Here is a 22,364-nt window from a genome sequence, read left to right on the forward strand (position 1 = left end):
ATTAATTAAATATTTTCAAAAAATTAAAATTAGAATATTACAAATCTAACCAACTAAAAATATTTTAAAAATATATTACCAACAATATTAATTTAAGTTAAAATATTAACATTTTTATAAAAATCTTATGACGTTAAATTTTAAACATTATAAAAATAACTAACAAATAGAAAACTTATCACGGAAAACCGTTAATATTATTATAATAGTATAAAATTGATATTTTTATGCGAGGTTTTACAAACTAATTCTCAATGTTAGTTAATGAGAAAGAGATCAAGAAGTAAGAAATAATATCATAAAGAATAGTAAAATATCGTGACCTATTCCACACATCTTATAAAATGGTAATAGTTCTAATAATATTTAAATACAACATAGTTTGATAGTTAATAATCATTAAACATAAAAACATAACCACGATTCAGTTTAACATACAAAAAATATTATTTAGTAACTATATATTGAATAAATGTTCCTAAATAAATATTTAAGATGAAATCAACGCATATTTTGCGTCTGCGTCCACATTGGTTCTCATACCTAAAAATTCATATTGTAATTATTGAAGGCCCTGGTGTAATAACCGCGATACATTAACATTTTTCAAAAATTGTTTTTTGATATAGAAATATTCAGAAAAAAATCTCTATCGATAGGTGCAAAAACCGAGTACGTCCAATGAATATTATTAAAATAAAATGATAAAACTGATTGTTAAATTTTTGTTAGGTGCAATAATTTCCGGACGTATCCACTGAAACGGTATATATCCATTTTTTTTGCGTCCAACGCTTCTATACAAATTTTGGTTTTCTTTTGGTTGCAATAACCCGATACGCCCAAAAACAAAATTGGACGTATCCGGTTATTGCGACCATTAAAAATGTAATTATCATAATTTTTTATTTTTTTATAAATATATTTATACTATAGTATCATGAATATAAAATTCAAACCAAAGAAAATTTGTTTAAGTGATGTATCTTATTCTAGAAAAAAAGAATAACATCACATTTTTAATTTTTGGTTCATTTACCAATTTGATATAGTTTTTTTTATGTTTCCTGAACATTTTGAAAAATGAACGTATCCTGTTATTGCATCGACGCCTTCAATCGGTTTCCAATAGTTAAGGATTTTTAATATAAATCGTGAATTACAATCAGTTTTAAATTTTATTTTTCTAAAAGGAAAATGCGAAATGCAACGTTAAGCATAATTTGGTTAGGATCCAGTTTATATTAATATTTTCCATAACTTACGCATGTACAGAAAATAGTTACATATTTATTCTTAACACTGCATTTTTAGGGGAGAATTATATGCTGATAATGCGTTAAATATAAGTGCAAAAAAATTATTTAGATTTTTGTATTGGGCTGCGCTGTCACAACGTATATCACAATTGTAAAGTGGTTTCCTGATAAACTGACAGATAACTTTATTATATGACTCGTGATACACAATGTTTGTATATGTAAATTTATACGATTGTCATTCATACTCATTGGTTTTTATAATAGGTACTTTATACTAGAAAGTTAAACTTATATCCATATTATAAATTATATATTATTCATTGTTTATTGACTGGCATCTGTATCTATGTTTCTGGTATTATATTCTACTCATGATTTGTTTAAAAATACAATAACCGCTCTATAATCCATTAATTATAAGTATATATTTAAAAAAATGTAACTTAACATAAATTTATAAGAGTACCCTATATTTAATTTACCAAACTCCAAAATTACTATTTTGTTAAATAACGTCGTACAGTAAGTTCGTTAAAAAACTAAAGATAATGGAATTACGGATTTTGTTATATTAGGGTTTACAATGAAAAAATAAGAAAATAAACAACATACGTGGACCATTTAAAAAATATACCGACATTATATGATGCAATATATATATAATATATATGTATTAAATCATAATGTAAAGTATTTTCTTATATATACATATATATATTATATATATTATAAGATTTTTAAAAAAAATACTTAAAAATAAATAATAACAATATTAATGTTTTTTTTTTTGGTAAATTATATTATATCCTTAGTAGTATATTAATAATAAAATAAACTTTATTGATTGAGATAATGATAATGATGCAGTATCTGTTCAGTTATTGAAAGATGATCGATGAGCGGGTAATCAGTGAATTTGTGCATTTTTTGGTTGGGGAAGGGGGAGGCTTGGAAGTGAATGGCAGGATGGCACCGTCATAATTTATGCCATTTGTGGACTAACTGTAAAAATAAGGCACTTCAGCGCCCCCAGTTTTTAATTGAAACTGCACCACTAGGTATGCGGATTATATGGATGGATCGATGATAATTAAAAATTCATTGCTAGGTCGACTGGATGTGAAGTCTGATTAACCGGAAAGTTCGTCGCAAACAATTGTTGAACAAATACTGAAAAACAGATAAAATATTTTGAAGTAAAAATCGAGTCTTTGAACACGGATGTTCGGTTGCGATTTTAGAATCTATTATATAAATATAATATACACACGATTACGGTACGGTTTCAGGTTTGAATGTTTGACGGACGATAAAATATGATAAAATAAATGCGATAACACATGTGTCGGTATTTTAAAAGCAGTAAAAATTATTATTACTTCAGATGGTTGTCAGCGACGCCTATCTTCATATCAGATGTGCAGATGTGTGGTTTTGAGATACGGTTTGAACGTCATAATAATTATGTTATCGGCCGTTAATGTAAGATAATGACCTACACAGAGTACATAATAATATGATGTGCGAGCGGTTCAACACGTCATCTCGTATTTACAAACGTTAAGACTGTGCCTGCAGCGGTGTTCACGTATAAAAGACTACCGCCGATCGATTGAAAGAACAATATACAAAGGAAAAGAAAACATCCAACTGTCATGTGTGCATTATTGGTGAATTAGGCCGCTGATTTTATTTCAAAATAATGTATAACGTATCTCGCGCTTTCAACGAGCTCGGCGACGGCATCATAAATCTAATTAATAACGATAAAATATTAGTGTTATACTGTTATGCTGCTGCTGTACGCGTATACGATACGCTGCATGATAGGAGTCAAGTGTAAAATCAATAACTACGCCTTCTGTGAGTGGATACCAAACTTCGTTATATTATCCACCTACAATCTACACGCATATTTGTATACCTATGTTTTATGTCATTATAATAATAATTATAAACGCGAAGCCGTGTGATATAAGTATTAAGTGCCAATCAATAATATCACGTTCAAAATTCGAGGACAATCATTATTATGAGGTGCCTGTAAGACTTATACAACCCGCAATGCATCATCGTGTCATAGGATTCGAATTGTCGTATCTGTGCACGACGATATCGTGTAGCGCAATGTGAATAATGTGAGTACGATTCTTTTAAAAAGAAAAGCAACATAATATCCATGATAGATTTTACCTTAAGATTACGTGTTAACTTCTGAAAAAGTACGTGTGACGTTGAACGTCACAAAAAACTTCTTTCGGTATGTCAACTGATAATCCTCAGCAGACCACTGGGACTAAGTGGACGTTAAAGTCGGTATATTGAATCGATGTCAAAAACAAACATTAGAGTACTTTTATTTTTATTACTATCGTTCGTGATGTAAGTTTTTCTCTGTGATTTAATTTTACTAAATATAACAATTGACCCTGCGTTTTTTAATTGAATTGTGATCTAAAACGATCTATCTAAAACAGAATAGTACATTTCTAATTTTTCCAACACCAAACATTTAAAAATTAATCATTAAATTTGTAAAAACACTATTACAATAAAAGGTCCAACAACATGAAAGCACAATTTCTTGATATTTTAAAATATATAATATACTGGTATAGTGAAATACTGTGAATGGAATATCCGTTTAAAATGTTATTTATAATATCAATTTAAATAGACATAGGTATTTCACGACTGTATAAAATCCTGGGTAAATTTTTTGCGATCTCAATAATTTCAACCTGACGTCCACTTAACTAAACATTTAATTTTTATAATATTAATTATTATTTCTATATTACTTTACATATAGTATAATCATTCATAATAAACTACTAAATTCGAAAGTCTTATTCATTTTTAATGAAAAAATAATGTATTATATTTTCAAGAGTTCTAGTAACTTAATAACATTTTTATCAACATCTATCTAAAAAAAGCTTATAAACATTAAGAAATTTCAAATGTCACTCGTTATATTGTATTATTCTACAAATAGTTAATTTTTTAGAGATAAATAATAGTAGCTAAACGTTTTAGGGAAATTGCCAAAATTAATTAAGTCAAACAAAATAAAACACCCATAGTAAAAATCCATAGCAAAAACAATATTATTGTACCGAATAATTACCACATAGTGCGTATAATCTCCTTAAAATAGTCCATTAGCTTTTATAATAAATACACATGTTAACATGCAATTTCCACGAAATATTAAGTAATAAAATTCCTAAAATGATTAATTAAATGATTATTTGCTTGTATTTCACGAGACCAGCATTGACCCAAATTAAATTGGCAAGAATAGAATTTGTACAGTTTGAAACAATAAAAATGAATCAATAATGTATTATAGCAATGGCTAACAATATGGAGATTTTTTTCAAAATCTAAGTTTATTTTTCACAATTGTTAGTTCTATATTTATTACTATTTTTTAAAACTATATAATGATACTATATAATGATGTTATTTGAACAATAGACTAAAAGAATGTTTGAAAAACTATTTATGAGAAATTTTGAATTAAGGTTTCGAGTTTTTTTTACTCATAAATATAAGTTGTATCATAGATAAGTCAGAACACATTTTAAATTTCTATAGTTTTTAGAATATACAAATTTTTAATTCAATGGTAATTCAGTTATTTTGGTTATTCATTGTTTAGTAAAAAAAAAAAAATCAAATTGATCAAAAATATATGTTTAGTAAAATAAATAATTGCGTTTTCAATAATTAGTTATCCCAATTATTTTGAAAAATACTAGGAATTTTTTACAAGCTAGACGTAATTTGCTATCAGAAGCTTAGAAATTATCTTTTATTGAAGATAGAAGCATTTTTTTTTTTTACTAAAAAATTATTATCAAGCAAAAAACACACCACGATGTGTCATTGTTAAAAAATATATATTAATAAATCCATTTTTCCGTTTTATATCTAAAGTTATTTTGAAAACAAAATATTATTTAGATTGATTTTAATGACAGAATACATTAATTATTTTACTTTTACTTGAAATAGGAAAACTCTCTGACTAGTATAAACTTTATTGACTCAGACATATTATAGCATGTTGACCTTCAATTTATTTAAAAGTTAAATATTTCACAGGAATTAAAAAAAAAAAAACAATACTGTCCGCGACCATACTGGGAATTTATTTAATAACATGCTATAGCTTACCTATAGTTATATTTTTATCGTTTTATATCGCTATCCTGTTCCTGTTACTATATCGTAATAATATTAATGTATATTAAGATGCACAACAATAATATTACATCGTTTCGTATACACGATGTATGTTGAAAACGATATAAAGTTTAAACTTGCGACAGAATCTATCTGAACTGGCAACTAATTAGTTTATCTAAGCAAACAATCGTCACATAACAATATAACATTTATAATATATAATATAATAATATAGTCACATATAAGCACAGCGTGTGTTTGTATAATTTATTATTTTATTAGGTATACGTGTTTATCTGAACATCGCAAATTCGTTATATTATGTTTATACCCTCAACAGCCTTCTACGTCATAGACTTATAGATAATATAAAAACACGTTAAAAAATATAAATAACATAGGTACGTATAGCAAAACGTATTATTTTAAATTACGGCGTTCGATTTAAAATGTAAATATTTTCAATAGCTACGTATCATAAATATTATGAGAGATTTATTCTAGGTTGGACATGTTAAATTATAAAGTTTTGTTTTTGAACATTAAAACTTTTTTAGAATACTGGAATTGGAACCTCATTGGCACCGTAATTCAAATAAATACTTGTTTAAGAAACTAAAACCGAAATGGTTTTTTTTTTTTTAAGAATAACAATGGCTTTTTTTCTTGTTGCGAAAATCTTTTTGTTCTTTTTGATTTTATAAATATATTTATACATTGCTTAAACAGTAATAAATAATTCAAATATATTTAAGCATTATGTATATGCTTGTATCAATTTCACTATTATACACTTTTACTTATATACAGTTATGACATTAGATTCATTTTTTACACTGATGTAGGTACGAGTACTTGTACTTATGGCTTTAATGATGTAATATAAATAGGGTTATTTAGTACTTAAAGGATACTTGTTCACAAAATGTCATACTACGTACCCAATCCCTGATAAAGTTCAGTTATATGTTTCATTTATATTATAGCTACTGGTATAGTCCGAAATTATTTTTATATTATTTTTTTTATGTATAGTAAATTCCTAAACCCTAAATCTACTCAAACTTAAATTAAAAACAAACATATTGTATGACTTGATGTATAAATAATAATTTTCTATTATTTTAAATACTCGATTTAAATATTCTGTGATATCATAGTATATATTAGTAACACAAACACTATATTTATTGTCCACTGTAAGTTTTCAAAAATATGAAATAAATGGATCAGAAATATACATCTGCAATATATTATTATATGTTGATAAACTATAACACGAAATTTAATTAATTTTAAGTCAACAAGATATATTCAGAAGTGGATAAAGCTATTCTCCTAATGATTAGAAAGCCATTCCATTAATTTAGTACTGCACTATGCGCGGTATTCTTAAAATGGAACACAAACGTGGACGTATATTATATTACATTATTGCATAAGTTTACAATTTAAAATTCTTATTTATATTTATCAAAAAAAAAACATATTTTATTATATTTTAGTATAATTATTGGGATAGGGAATAATAATTATGAAAAAAAAAATAGAAATTAATTGGTATGTGACTATCAATTTACATTAATTTCTGGTCTTTAGCTTAAAACATAGAATATATTATATATTACGAACAATCAACTTTTCGAAATAAAGTCAAGCGTTTTAATTCATTCCTTCAAAATAATAATAATAATAAAAAAAAATAATGTCAGTAAAAATGTATAAAAATAGTAATAATATTATTGTTTCGTTTTCATTGAACAGTATTGCAATGACACGCCAGAGACTTGAAAAACATAATAATAATTGAAAATGTCTCTGAAATAAAAACTTTTGGCGAGCTAAACGTATTACACAGTACTGTTTAATATAATATGTCTAGTGTAATTATTATGAATTCGTGATTTTGATTGTATACGTCACAACACTGCTCTAGATGTTATATTATTGTATTTTCGATTAATTTCTTAAACGCTCAGCCGCAGGGCGACGGAAAATATGATGTAATTAAATTAACGTTTTTTTTTCTTTATTATTTTAGAGCATTTAGATCGAAAAAACTATTATATAATTATTTTGTAAGTGTTGTGGGTGTATTGTTTGTACAATTTTGTTAAAATTAAAACGATGGGACCATCTCAAGACATAATTATTTAATTATTAGTGATGCATAAAATATCTTAAACATAACAGCACTATCACAAACAAAGTTTTATCCTTTAAAAGTGAACAATTTTTCTCGTAATCGAAAATAAAAATAACGTATTACATTAAGACAACTATTAAATAGCTCTGGGAAGTGTTTTTCTTTGTAATACCACTATTTCGCGATTTCCGACGATGTACAGCTTATTGTTGTCATACCAGAAGATATTCAACGATAATCATTGTAAATTGCAATCATAACGGTTTTTTTTTTTTTTTTTTAATTTCTTAACCGGTACTCTTATACGCGCCCATTCGTCGTTTTTCGGTAAACGAGCACGTACAATACAATTCAATTATATCGATATACCGTCTTCAAGAGTGAAAACCCTAACTCGACATATATTCTAAAATATATAAGTAATAGGTTTGAATGGTTTGATTATAATAATATTTTTTATAAAGCGCGTATTTATGCTGGAGACAGATTTTCCACGATTAAAAAGGTTCGATTCCGAGCCACTTGACCGTATTTCATAACATGGAACGAAGATTAATCAAGTCCATTATTATATAAATATTCTATAGATGTTGGAAAATATTGAATAATAATTTTAATAATGCAGGTGTAATACGCGTGGCGTGGTGTAATGATATATAATATTATGATATTATTGTCAATGTTCAAACACGAAAATGAGAAAATTAAATTACTACTTGACGACGAAAAATCGTTTACCCACTTAATTTTCTAGCACGACGACTAAATATATTGTATATAATATGTATATACATAATGTATGGTATAATATGTATACACCCTCTCAACGGATATTGCGCGACTTGATTATTTTTTCACAACATTTTACACTTGTCTCGTTGTTGTTGGTTTATTTCACGCACACACTCGTTATAATATATGTGAATTTGTTTTTTAAAACGTTCTCCGCTGTTGTTGAAATCACGTCCCAACGTAAAATAGTTTTCTAAACGACATTTTGCAGTGTACGGAAATCACATGAAAATGTAGAAATTTGAAATATTTCCGTGTTTTCGTGAAAAACATAATAATAATAGTTATATGTATTTTATATCATTATTAATTTACAAAAAAATTTAAACATGTGTAATTATAATTATACAATTATTATCAATATTTTTTTCTCTCAACTAAACAGCCTTAAAGTTTGGTAACCTCTTTTTATTTTAAATAATTTTCAACTGATACAACTGCAATATTTTCTTTTTGACTTAGTGATCTTTAAAAAGCACTGAATAATATTTTAGACATTTTTATAATATTATATATTTTATTTAGTCTATGTTCGAAGAGGTAATCATTTTAGTCCATGATGATGACTTGTTTGTACATATACAGTGATCAATATTACTTAAATACGAGATAATAAATAATAATAATAAAGAAAAACAAAAATAGGTTTTACTCTTATAATATACATCATATAAACAGTTTGTTTATTATAATAAATAGTCTCTACTAAAAATAATACATATACTATATCAATACAAACTAACACTTCAAGTTAGAAGTCACTTAAAATTAAAATAATTTGTTATGTAACTTAGAATAAGCTTAACAATATAACTCATTGTTGATGCCTATGCAGCCTCGATAATTTATCAAACAGAGTTTACAATAATTAGGAATATATATGGGAATATAGTTACGTGTATGGTACCTATACATATACCATGTGTATAATATACTTAATAGATACATATCGCATCTAATCTAAATAGTCGCAGTTAAATCGTGATTTTGGGCGTGCATGCGAATCATCTTATTGTAGCATTAATGTTTAATACTTGCAATTTGCACCACAGCATAAGTGGTGTTGATGGCTTATCATTAATTCTCTTTGCATGGTAAATACTATCGTTACCAGTGAACTCGCTCTATAATTAGTACAAAACTGATTTCCACATCAACTGTTATAATATTGTTTGGCATATATACCTAGTGTAAATATTAAAGTGTTAGAGAGATGTTATTGGTGACTTGCTCAATAATTTTTATCTACGTTAAACTTATATTAAATAGGATTTAACCAGGTCACGGTAGGTCTCTTCTTTTAAAACGACTTGCCTGGATAAAGAAACTGCCACCCTCATCGGAATGACAATAACCCGTATTGTGCCCTTAAAATTTGGGTGAATGTAATTTCTCACACGGGATTAACAGGTAAAAACCCTCCATGGGTATGTAATATAAGTATACGTAAGTTCTTGCTTGAAAAAATTCATCTGTAAGTAAGTTTCTGTATACAAATAATTACTACGAATACAAATTCATTTCATTCATTATTCTAACTTAGGACGGACAACTTAAAATTTAATTGATATGGTTATAAATTTGTTTGTTTTTATGTTATAAAATCCAATAGTATTTTATATTATATAATATAAAATTAGACGGATAGTACACATATTTTACGTTAATGAAACATTAAAATAGTAATATAATACTAATAGTAAAAATTAAATTTTATGTAGATTGTTTTGAAAGCTTAAATACTTCACATAGCCATACTGTGTTATTATTTTTAAATTGTAAACTGATATTTTGTTAATTGTAATTGAAATAGTTTTGTTTTTTATTTCATCTTTGAGGTCTTTTGCAATCTGATATTTTTATTTTTATTTATGTATTTGTGTGAAACATTTTTTAAACTTTCAATTATTGTGAAATTAGTATGATGATTATAAAAATTGAGTTGGATTTAGGGTGGTAGAACTTTCACAAGTATTTTTAATAAGACTTAGATAGCACTGGTCTAAATACTATGGAGGGGGTACATTATCTTGTAAGTAATTAGTCATTGAATAATCACAAAAATCATTTGTTTTATTATTTTCTTAGTTTTCAGCCATGTAACTTTCTACAAATAAATCTCTAATTTGTATTGGATTAATAAATGATAAACCAAATATTTATGCCTGCAATTTTTCTAATTAATGATTTGAAATATTAAGTTCTTATGTAAAACCTAAACTTTGCATTTTGCGGCATCAAGCTTAGCCGTTTTTGTTTGTGGAGAAACTTAAGTAGGTTATATTATTGTTCGCGTAGGAACTTAGATACATATTATGTAACTGCTTACCTGCTATCCTTTGTGTGGGAACATATAAACATTCTGATGTCAGTCGATCAAACTATCTATAGGGAAAAATAAGACTACTCCATGTCAACATCGACACACACAAAAAAAAATTGAATTATCCTAATTACTTATTGTACTAAATAAAATAACAGATTTTAATTATAATAATAAATCATAATAAAATATATAAACATATTTGAGTTACGGATTATATTGTAGAAAGGTAGTTTTATTAGCCGAAAACTGTTATTAGGTATTGTATGCGAAATAATTAAATCTTTACATTTCATAATTTACAAAAGTGCAGGTATATATATATTATAAAACATTACAATTATCCTGTTAAACCAATTTTTAATAATTTTGTGTAAAAGTTTTTTGTTTTAAATTTATATATTTATGGATATACATAATTCTATAATAGTAAGTCCAATGGCAGTTCAAGAACGCGCGCATTTCAACTCTATGAACATACTGATAGCTTTAGATCCATTCTTCGCATTTCTCTTGTTTTCCTGCAGATTTCATACGAATTTACGGACTGTATTGTACCTACATAATACGCGTATAAAAGGTTTGTCAGATGCTTGAGTAAATTCTATAAATTTCTTCCTATAAATACTTTTCATAAACTCGAAATATTTGCCTTAATCGACAAACGTACGTATAAAACATATACGTACGTAATATTTAGTACGTGGGGGTAGGTGGATGTGCATTATTATGTTTGATCGATATGTGCGACGTTAATAATCAATGCTTGAAATGGAAAAATAATAGAAAGGGGACATGGTAGTGTATGAAAAAAAAGCGTGTCTAAAAATTTAAATGTCTTATTGATTCGCGAATAATTAGATGGGGCACGCTAAAATATTTTTTTTTCAAATAAGAGGCTTTCCGTTCCCTCGCGCCCCCCTTTATTCAAGCACTATGCTGACAATGATATCGATCCTGTCGGGAGCACTCGTGCCGTTCTTTTTTTCTACTTCCCTCAAACCGTTTCGTTCCGGTTAGCGTTGTGACTCATTGAAAGTCTCGGCCAAAAGAGCAAAATACTCGAGTCATCGGTCTGTGACGACTAGCCTCTGTTCCGGACTTTCAGCTTTTATTTTGTTGTATATATATATATTTAAAAAATATTGGACGTCGCGTAGGATATTCGCTCGACCTCGATACATATATTATACGAGTATTATATTATATACTCACGATATTACACAGGCCTCTATGAAGTTTTGCTCGAGCGTTAAAAGTAAACAAATATATCTATACACTTTACGATATATAATATTATACATAGGTACACATTATTATTTACGCCTAGAAATCCTCGACGTGTGTATATTATTTATTATACCTATGTATATTAAAGGCGCCGACCCTCGACCGTTCTCGCTCGACCGTTTCGACAAAGCCGACGAAATCCTCTTAACTCTTCCGGTCCCTATGCGTTTATATATTTGATGGTTTTCAAAAAAAAAAAAAAAAACCAACCCAAACAGCGTTCATATTTCCGACACCATAGCCCGGCCGTACGCTCAAATACGTGCGATTTATGTATACTCGAACAACTATATTATATTATTATTATTATTATTATTATTCTGTATACGGAGACGTGTCGTCTGGAGCTATTTTATGTTAGTCGTCGCCGTCGTCGGTCAACGCGGATGACGCGGATATGTGAATTTTTCTTCTATAGTATTTGTGATGTTCGTCACGTACGTCTTGATAATATGTATATCGTAATGGTCGTACACTCCGTTTGAAATGCTGAAAAGCAGCGTTTGGAAATCAACATTTTTATTTATTTATTTGGCAAGACTGCAGCCAAACGCGGTTATCGACGACACCCAAATAAAATTGAAACCTCGAGTCAGATCGTTAAGCGCATTATTATTTATAATAATATTTGTATATATACCTATTATAATAAAGAAATTAGTGTAGTCGAGTAAGAATATAAATAAAGATACATTTCTCTTCGTCAGTGAGTACCAAATGGTCCAAACCTGAATTTCCACCGATTTAACTGCACGGCGGTTCGTTTACACACGATTGCGAATTATGTAGCTACGGCCTCCACGTGTGATAATATTCATATGTCCGTAATAATACGCGATTGAACACTATTATTACTTTATAGCTCACCATAATATAATTTATTAATAATGATAGAACGTCTGTCGCGCATTTTTTTGTTTTTGTACAGTTCTAATCTAATGTTATTATATTTATACAGCATCATGATTGTAGTAGCAAAGTGTTCTGAATTATGCAGATATGGATCTTATGCACGGGTGATTTTAACGATAGGATTAAATTATTGAAGTTTCCTGTATTGCACAGACTGCGAAAATTGTTTTTATAATCGTGCAATTCTTCAATCAAATGTTCAATCGAAAAGAGGCAATGGCATGATGCGGTACGATCGATCCTCTAATAAATCTATTCGATATTCATCATAATATATAATTAAAGTTATATATATAAAAAAAAATCGTTAGTTTTGGTTTTGATGAATTACTCCCTGGCGTACAAATCTCATATGTGTGTTATGATTTGTTTTTAAAAATTTACAGTTAAAAATCAGGTCATTCTGAGTTATCCATAATAATATAATATTCTCTCAAACTTCAAACCGCTGTGTGCCCGCATTAATAATATATTTAGTTTATGTGATGTATCATGATGCATCGGCTGATATATTTTAAACAATAAAAAAACTCGACCGTATTCGTGCATCAGGTCAAAATGTTTAAAAAACCACTGGTTTCCACTGTATTATTTATAACATATACGATGTGTGGCCACGTTAATAAAATAATATATTTTAATGTCTAGTTTACCATTTGTAATCAGACACTGGATAGGTAAGTGGTTTGCGACGGAAATTTACATAAAGGACCTTCTTATATAATATTGTATAAATGTACATAATAATAGTATGCGGTGGCAGCTGTATTCGAGTTAATTAAAAACGACCGAGGGTTAGATATTTTAATATAATAATATCATCGAGACGTATAAAATGATATGGTAGTGCTGTAGTATTTTAATTAGGTGTACTTATCCGGCGGTCGTGTGGTGATGGAGAAGATCCCTTTGAACAGAAACTCACGTAGGTATATGCTATTACTGTCATACCATATAATATGTATAATAATATAATAGCGTAAAGGCGGCGCACACACACACACACACACACTCGTGCACGTCAAACAGGCACTAATGCACAATAACTAGGTTCATTTCGTTGCCAAAAAGTAACAGTACCGGAATTGAAAATCGTCTCAAAGTCTCACAACGGTCGCTACAGCCGGCTCTGCGGCTACATAGCGCCACGTCTTCATAGACTTTCGCACAGGATATTTAATGTATATTTAATGCATTTTATTATACTTATATATTTACCATAGATACACTCTAACCAAACTATGCGTTAGTGCCAAAAATACGGTTTTAATAGCTCTTTTATAAAAAGGTTTAATAATTTACACGATCGTATATTATCGCTGCTTATACATATTACAGATTTTAATCCATAAATCGTAATCGTGTGATTTATTTTCTTGAAATTTATAAGTGCATATGAAGTGACAGGGATGATAGAACACAGGCATACAGTCGTCATAAAATATAAGTTTGTTTATCAAAACGTGTGTATGTATGCAATTAATAAGGCATATATTATGTATATTACTTTTATATAGATGCGTAATAAATATTATATATTTTATACAAGATTATTTATTGCAAATTAAGTATTGGCTAATAATGATTATAATATATATTAACAACAAACACGGTTTTTTTTTAATACGATTTACTCAAAGCACAAATTTACGTTAAAATTGTAAAATTACATCTTTAGAATTTATTGAAAATATTTAATTCGTTCAAGTATGACTTTCAATGAAAAGGACTGACTAATTTTAAGCAAAAAAATTATAATACTATTGAAATTACTTTTTTTAAATTGATTGTGTACATATTTTTTTAAAGATATTTTATTTTCTAAAGCTAATAAATAAAATATAAACACATACAACTAGTATTTTTTTTAAAAGGTATAAGTCTCATTGTACTTTTAGGTACTTGAGTCTATGTTATTAAAAAAAATAATCTAATTAGAAAATATAATTTGACTGCCAAATCGCTGTTGACTTTGATAGACATTTATATAATTAAAAAAAAAATCGTTTTCTAGAAAGTTAAAATTTATGGATTATACTAAGGACATTTTTACATTATCTGATTGAATTATACATAGAATTAATCTTTTATCAAAAACTAGGAAAAAATATGGAAAAATAAGGCACTTCAAAATTATTTTTTTTCACTATTAAGCCATTATATTTCATATTTTTCTTTGATGATTATCAGTAAATTTTGTCCTTGAAATAAAAATAAAAATAACCATTATGCCTTGTGTTTTCTATTCTATCTGAGAATAAATATTTACTCTATTTAGCAATACTATATTATAAGTTCCCTGTATATTCCGATTCTCTGATTGATCTGGAGCAATTTTCCACTTTTCTTTTTAACTTGGCTTATTTTTGATTTGTTCGTACAAATTACATGCTTGGTCTATCGGTGCTTGACAGGCATCATATTCCAATATTGGTATTATTTTATGTGTTTAAAATTAATGCAAACCATCTGTCATAAAATCAGCCGATGTGTTCATGATTTTAAAAACAGTATTGAACATATTTCGAATTTAGAGCGCATACGAAATAATTTATTGATTAAAATATTATTATTTTATTACACATCCATTATTGTATTATATTAAAATATTATTGACCGTCGGAGATAGAATAATATACAGAACCATTTCGATGTTGATTAGTTGTAAAATTTCATAATTTATTACGCATGCAATTTTAGTGATTTTCGTGTATAAGTTCAGTGTATAATATATAATATATAAAGTTATATCATATTATTATCATGCGATGTCAAAATATCAATATATTTTATATATTTTTTTAGTTTGCTCACGATCGAAGCTAGGGGAATAGGGAAGTTATGTAGAGCTACAAACACTATAAACTATGCTGTGTACATTTTCAGTGATTAGAAATTTAATGTTGGTGGAAATGGAGTCAGGAGTTCTGAATGAGTTTCTGATTCAGTCAATGATTCCGGTAGTTTGAAGTTTTGATGTTCTGATCGTTTGTCGGTGAAAATTTGTTTGATCTTGACACGGAATCCGCAATATATATTATATTGTGACGTTCTCTTTGGTCATTAAGAAACTCTGTAATATATTTCTGTGTGACCAATTCTGCATCTTATGATAATTATATCTAATATTCTGGAAAACTCATGAAGGATGTACTAGCGGCCAATGGTTTATGTTTTGTTCGATGTCATGCTATCTAGTGAAATGAGACAGTCATTAAATTAATCATACTCTTAATCATCTGAATCGTGCAAAGCCATAGAATATATTTATGTGTTCAAAAATTTGACAACAGATAATAATTTTATAGTGATTTTTTATGTCTTCATAGGAGATAGGATTATTATGTTGAGGGCATCTAGTTGTAATTATCCGTTATTTTTTAAGAAACCTTGATTTTAATATTTTTTACTGGAGTTTGCTTTAAATTATTTCTTTTGAGTGTGAGTTTGTAATCGAAAAGCTCTGTATAATATTTTGATTATATTTCTTGTTATTGATTACTTAATTATTATTTGTACGAATCGTTATTTTTAATTTTCGGGATGTTAAATGACGTGTTATCGGACTATTATTTGGATGCATACATTTTGTTTTCTATTGTTTATTAATGGACCAGTATTATAGAATGCAATATTGTGTTTATAATTGCTTATTTTGTTATCAAAGTGTATTAGTTTATTTACCGAGAACTGTTGGGAGTGTTACCTATTTTTAAAATGAAATTTTAGTAAATAAAATAGAAACGAAATAAATAATTAATAAAATATTGAACTTCCATATTATAATCAGATCACGTATATTGACATAAAATCGGAAGTGCGGCAAGTATAATACGATAAATTTACTACCTACTCTGTCGAGGTATTAGACGTAACTGACAGTATAAATTATTATTACTTAATATCGGCAGCTTTCATGCCACAACTTTATAAACTGCTCGTAAAATTGGTCATTGGACAAACCACAGAATTGGCCTTGATTTTATTCTAATAATATATATCCCACTCATTGTACTCCTTAGTTATGTATAAAGTGTTGAAATTTTACCTTCAAAACCCTAGATTATGTTTGAAAACAAAAATATCTTTTAAAACCTCGTGTTTTTGTCTTGACGTTTAATTATACTTTGTATATAATATTATAACGATTAGTAAATTATGTGTACATGCACAACGCACATATAGTTATAATTAAAAATGTATTATTATACAATTGTTGAGAAAATAATAGGTATACCTACCCTCTATTTATACTTGAAACCACAGTTTGCTTGCGCTGCGTAGCGTTGTGGGCTAAATTACTGAGATAAAAAAGCTTGTTGACGATCGAAAAGGTCGATTTTTTTTTTTAATTGAATTCCCGTGAGGATTCAGAAAACCTGACGAAGCTTTTTCATCTGACTGTAACTTATTGGCGGAAGCGTAGTGGCTTTTTTTTATTATATTATATATAAGTATAACAACTACACCATATTATATAAATAGAAAAACTCTTTGAAAAAAAAAAGAAAAAAAAAAAAAAAAACATAGACCAAAAGTACGTTAAAAACGATTTATTAAGACGACTGTATAGCAAAAAGCCTCAAATAGCTCCCAACAGGTTAGATTAGCTAGTACCGTTTCAGCTGACCGCGTCAAATGTATTATTTTGAGTTTAACTCGCATGTGATAAAATTATATACTTACAATCGAAAGCTATGAGTGTGTTATGATTAAAACGATTATATACATATATTATAATGTAGAAAGATACTTACAATTTTACAATACAACATGATTAGACATTTATACCTGTATACTATTTAAAATACATACACTATGTCTTATACACAGGATACTTGATTTCCTTTAAAAGATTCCACGTTTGAGCATTAAAATTATTAAAACAGCACAGAGTTTTTGTTAATAGGCGTATAAAATTTATATATAATATCATGTTTTATTATACTTCAAGAGGAACTAATAATATTTATAATAATTAAAATACACGAAAAATGCGTTAAATAAATACAATGTCAAATGTTTTTCCCTGATATTGAATTTCCGTTATTTTTAAATATTGAATTAATTTTATATATGTCTCTTTTTTAGAAGCATTTCATATAACAACTATATATTATTTGGTATTTTAAGTATAGGCTATTCTCTAATGTAATTTAAATTGATTTTTTCTTACACTATTTACTTTTAATGCAATTCTACCTGAATATTAATTAAAACATTTAAAATGGGAACTTGGGTGTGATTGATCAAATTTTGTATTGCTATGTTTATAAAATGCTTCATGTCCGTTGGTTGACTTTAAGTTATTTTTTTGTGTTTATGCCTAAATATTTTGTAGACATCTGAATTCTTCATTAATCTGGTTTTCTAAAATAAAATCAGTAAATGTATCGGGCTATCAGCTATAGTAGCTCTATATAATATTATGTATATAAATTGGATTAACAACCTTATTGAAGAACATACTCAAATCGCAAGAAATCTGAACAAAAAATGTATTGTAGCTTTAGCCCTATTTCTGTATTATATCATTTAATCGAGTAAAAGATTATTTTACTGTATTTTATGATACCATATCAGTCTCAAATTAAATTACCACGGGAATAATCTATACAGTTGGAATGGATTTTTCCATCGCAATAGAATAGGCATTTTTGTCAAAATCTAAATGCATAAGTTACATAAAAAAGTTATTTACAACTTAATGTAACTGTTGCATTTACTACCGACTATAGTACCCAGACGTACCACGTTTTGGAATAAAATATCCAAATGTGTTATAATTCATTTTTAAACCCCAAAAATATGTCAACGATAATATTATACAAATGGACGGAAAGACGGAATATTATATAGTGAAATAATATAAACTCGGTAAATATACGCAAACTGTAGCGTTTCTAAATCTGTTCTCGTAGATGAAAATTAATATTACTTACTACTAAATAATAGAGGTACGTATAACTTATCTCCAATCGGCCTAAGGTTTATTACGTGAAAATTCAGCATTTGTGTAAGTTGATTATAATATACATATATTTTTATTTATTCTTCAAGAAGATAATGGGCCCGCTGAACATGTTCATGTGGGGAAACCATAAAGGTATATATAGGTATATATATATTATGTATTATACATTCATAAGTATAGTCTATTGAATATCTGACTGCAATACGCGTCGTACATATTATATATAATATAATAATGTATAATATGTGTATTCACATATTATATTTAATGGTCGGAAATTATTTGCAGCTCACCAAGAATCCAGAAATTAGAAATTCTTTCGAAAAACCAGCCGACGGGATGACTTATTAACTACTACGTATAAATATATAATATATATATAAATATATATAGGCACTAGAGTTGTGCAATACTATTCCGTACGTCATTTATATTAGAAACTTCCGGATAAAGGTATAGTCACCTAGACCTTAAGAGAACCATTGATGGCGGCCCGTCGTGGTTGAGCTTAACAAATGTTTTTTCTACGCACGTATTTATTTATCGGGCATTTTTTCCGGCGAAATATTTTACGTTGCCTATTTATATAAATACACTGCGAAACGCGCACGTGTTTGTGACAGAAAGAAACCGTTTAGGTAATGTATTATAATAACTACTATATGTACTATATTCGCTGCCAACAAATACAAGTACACACATAATACTAGTGGTATGTGAAATAAAATTGGTTAAATTCTAACCAAAACAAACGCTTAATAAGTTTGATTCGAATTTCTATCAATGGTCTAATTTAGTAGTATTATATTTAAAATTTTCAGATAAATTAATATACAATTTATCTGGTAAATATAGTTATGTTAAAGAAATAAAAGGTGAAAACTATTTATATTAAATAAATAAATAAAATTCAAAATTCCATAATAGTTGTTGTTATTTAAAAATTTAAAAATATTTAAGCGTGATTATTATTTTAAGAGTTTAAAGTTTGAATCTTATAACTCGTCAAAATCACGTAAATTTATAAATTATTTTATGGTTATAAATTTATAATATTATTATGTTCAGCGTTCATAATTAAAGCTTGAAATTTGTATATAAGATAAGTAGTTCTTACTGAAACCAAAAATCTAAAAATTTTTTTGTTACAATTTTTTATTTGAAGTTAAAATGTTGACAAAATAAGATAATATTTAAAAATAAACAATACAAACTTTAGTAATTTTGTAGGAATTTAAATATACTCGTAGAGACTAAATATTTAATATAAAGGTGATTTAAATTTGTTAATTTTTTTTCCTGATTTGTGAATTACTTTTAAAAACCATGACATCTATGTAAACACATTTTTACCCAAAAATGGAAATTGAAGGAACTATTCGAATAAACAAACGATAAATATATTAATTTAAAAGGAATTAATAACAGTAAATATTTCTTTAACGATATCTAAAAATACCTTTTTTTTGTGTTGATATCAATCGCTAAAAATGCATATTATGTTATCTTTTAACCATCCGTAAAATGCGTCTATTTTTGTGTCAATAATCTTCGAACCTTTCAGCTTTCAGCACTGTGTGCTTTTTTTAATTGCTATCTTATTTATACTGGGAGTGAATAATTAACAAGTAATTCCAATTTAACTATGATAAAAAATGTCTGTTCTTTTATATACTATAATATTACTCAAATATTGTATACGCTTTAAATCCAATTTTAGCTTTTTATAAGCCTTTTGCTTAATCTACCATTCAAAATTCAAATTATCTCTTCAACATCCATGGTAAGGTCTTCTTATACAAACTGAGGTCTGTTATTTCTTAAACTATCATCATTTCTTGAAAGTTTTAACGCTTTAATTATTCTTATTTTAACAACCATTACTAATAGATATATTAATATATTATATACAAAACTGTTAAACTTGAAATTCAGATATTCTTCATCCAGTGTTTATCCATACCATAGAAAGCCTTAAAATACAATAATTTATACAACAAATTAACGAACTAAAAACTCTTTTTATCGAAAAAATATCGAAATAATTCTGAACGCAGCAATACGTCATACTCTACTTTTCAGTAAACTAGTTATTTAACGGTTACATTTTTACCTATTGTCATCATCCGGATGGATGTGTTCCGATAATATACGTGTTGTTTCACTAAAGTTTATCAAACATTAAATATATTATTGTGTATAAGTATTTGTTTAGGCAGAATTTATGTAGAGTAGTACACTATTACTTAAAGTATATCATTAGTTACCTATATACAATTTAATTGGATAAATTATAAATGTTATTATTTCGGTTGAGTATAGACATTTTTATTTGTCATCGCGCTGTTTGCGTTGCTCTATGTATTAGTATATTAGTACCTACATGTAAGTATGTACAACAAACAAAAGTTGATTTTAGGTATTTATTATTTCTTGTGCAGCGTGTTATATGGTTATTACTTATTATATTGTGTTACACGTGCTTAAAAATAAATACGACCGATTTTTTTTTTTTTACGTAGGTGTGTTTACCACGTATACTATTAGTTTTGTCACGTGATGATTCTGTGGCATGATATATAGATATTTATAATAGATAAACGTATTCTTTCGGCATGTATAGAATATGATATAATATAATAATACGGAGTGGGTTGTATATTATATTCTTCTTATTATTTTCCTTGAAACTTTGTTAAAAGCCGTTATAGAATATAATATATTTGATAATGTCGATAAAGTCCGTGCACGGAATGTAACGGATCTGGCTTCATAGAAAAAATAACGTATAAGTCGTAGAAGACCCGTTCAAAAATATGTAACTCACCCTTATTACGGGTAAAATTATTTATATATAAGTATATATAACTACCTATAGGTTAGCTATATTCAGTGAAATATAAAAATATTGTACATATAACACGTAATTGTGCTAAAAAAAAATTGCTATGCATTTTAATATTTTACAAATAATAATATTAAAATCTTTTTATTATATAAAAAAAAAAATTGTATATTTTATTTTTAAATATAATACATTTTAAGATGCAAAAACAGACGATCAGGAGTATTTTTTTATGATAAATTGTATGTTCTAATTGATTTATAAAGTTTATACAAAATACAACACGTGAATATAATAAATTCAAAAAATTATAACCGACTAAATTTATGTCGTAAAACTAAATAAAACTAGTCTGCAGTTTACACTATGCAGATTACAAACAAAAGCTTTGGACAAATTGACTCCAGTGACTCTGAGCCGCTACAAATGCTTACTTATTATGATTACGAAATGTGGAAAAAGAAAACGAAGAGATAAAAACCGTAAATAAAATGATATCACGAACTGCGACCGTCCGACTATAAAACAATTTTAATTATTTAATTTTATGTAAGAAAAAATAACTAGAGGTATACATTTTATATTTATATATTATAAATTATAGTCACTAGAGGCTATTTTCG

At 27.2% G+C, this 22,364-nt stretch overlaps 1 protein-coding gene across 3 annotated transcripts in view; it reads left to right on the forward strand.

Moving 5' to 3' along the window:
• The window catches only part of LOC132929317 (neuropeptide Y receptor type 2-like), a 170,171-nt gene that overhangs the window by 30,217 nt on the left and 117,590 nt on the right, over positions 1–22,364 (forward strand). The gene's annotated exons all lie outside the window — the stretch shown is intronic.

The sequence above is a fragment of the Rhopalosiphum padi genome, chromosome 4 (assembly GCF_020882245.1).
Source record: "Rhopalosiphum padi isolate XX-2018 chromosome 4, ASM2088224v1, whole genome shotgun sequence".
Classification (NCBI taxonomy): domain Eukaryota; kingdom Metazoa; phylum Arthropoda; class Insecta; order Hemiptera; family Aphididae; genus Rhopalosiphum; species Rhopalosiphum padi.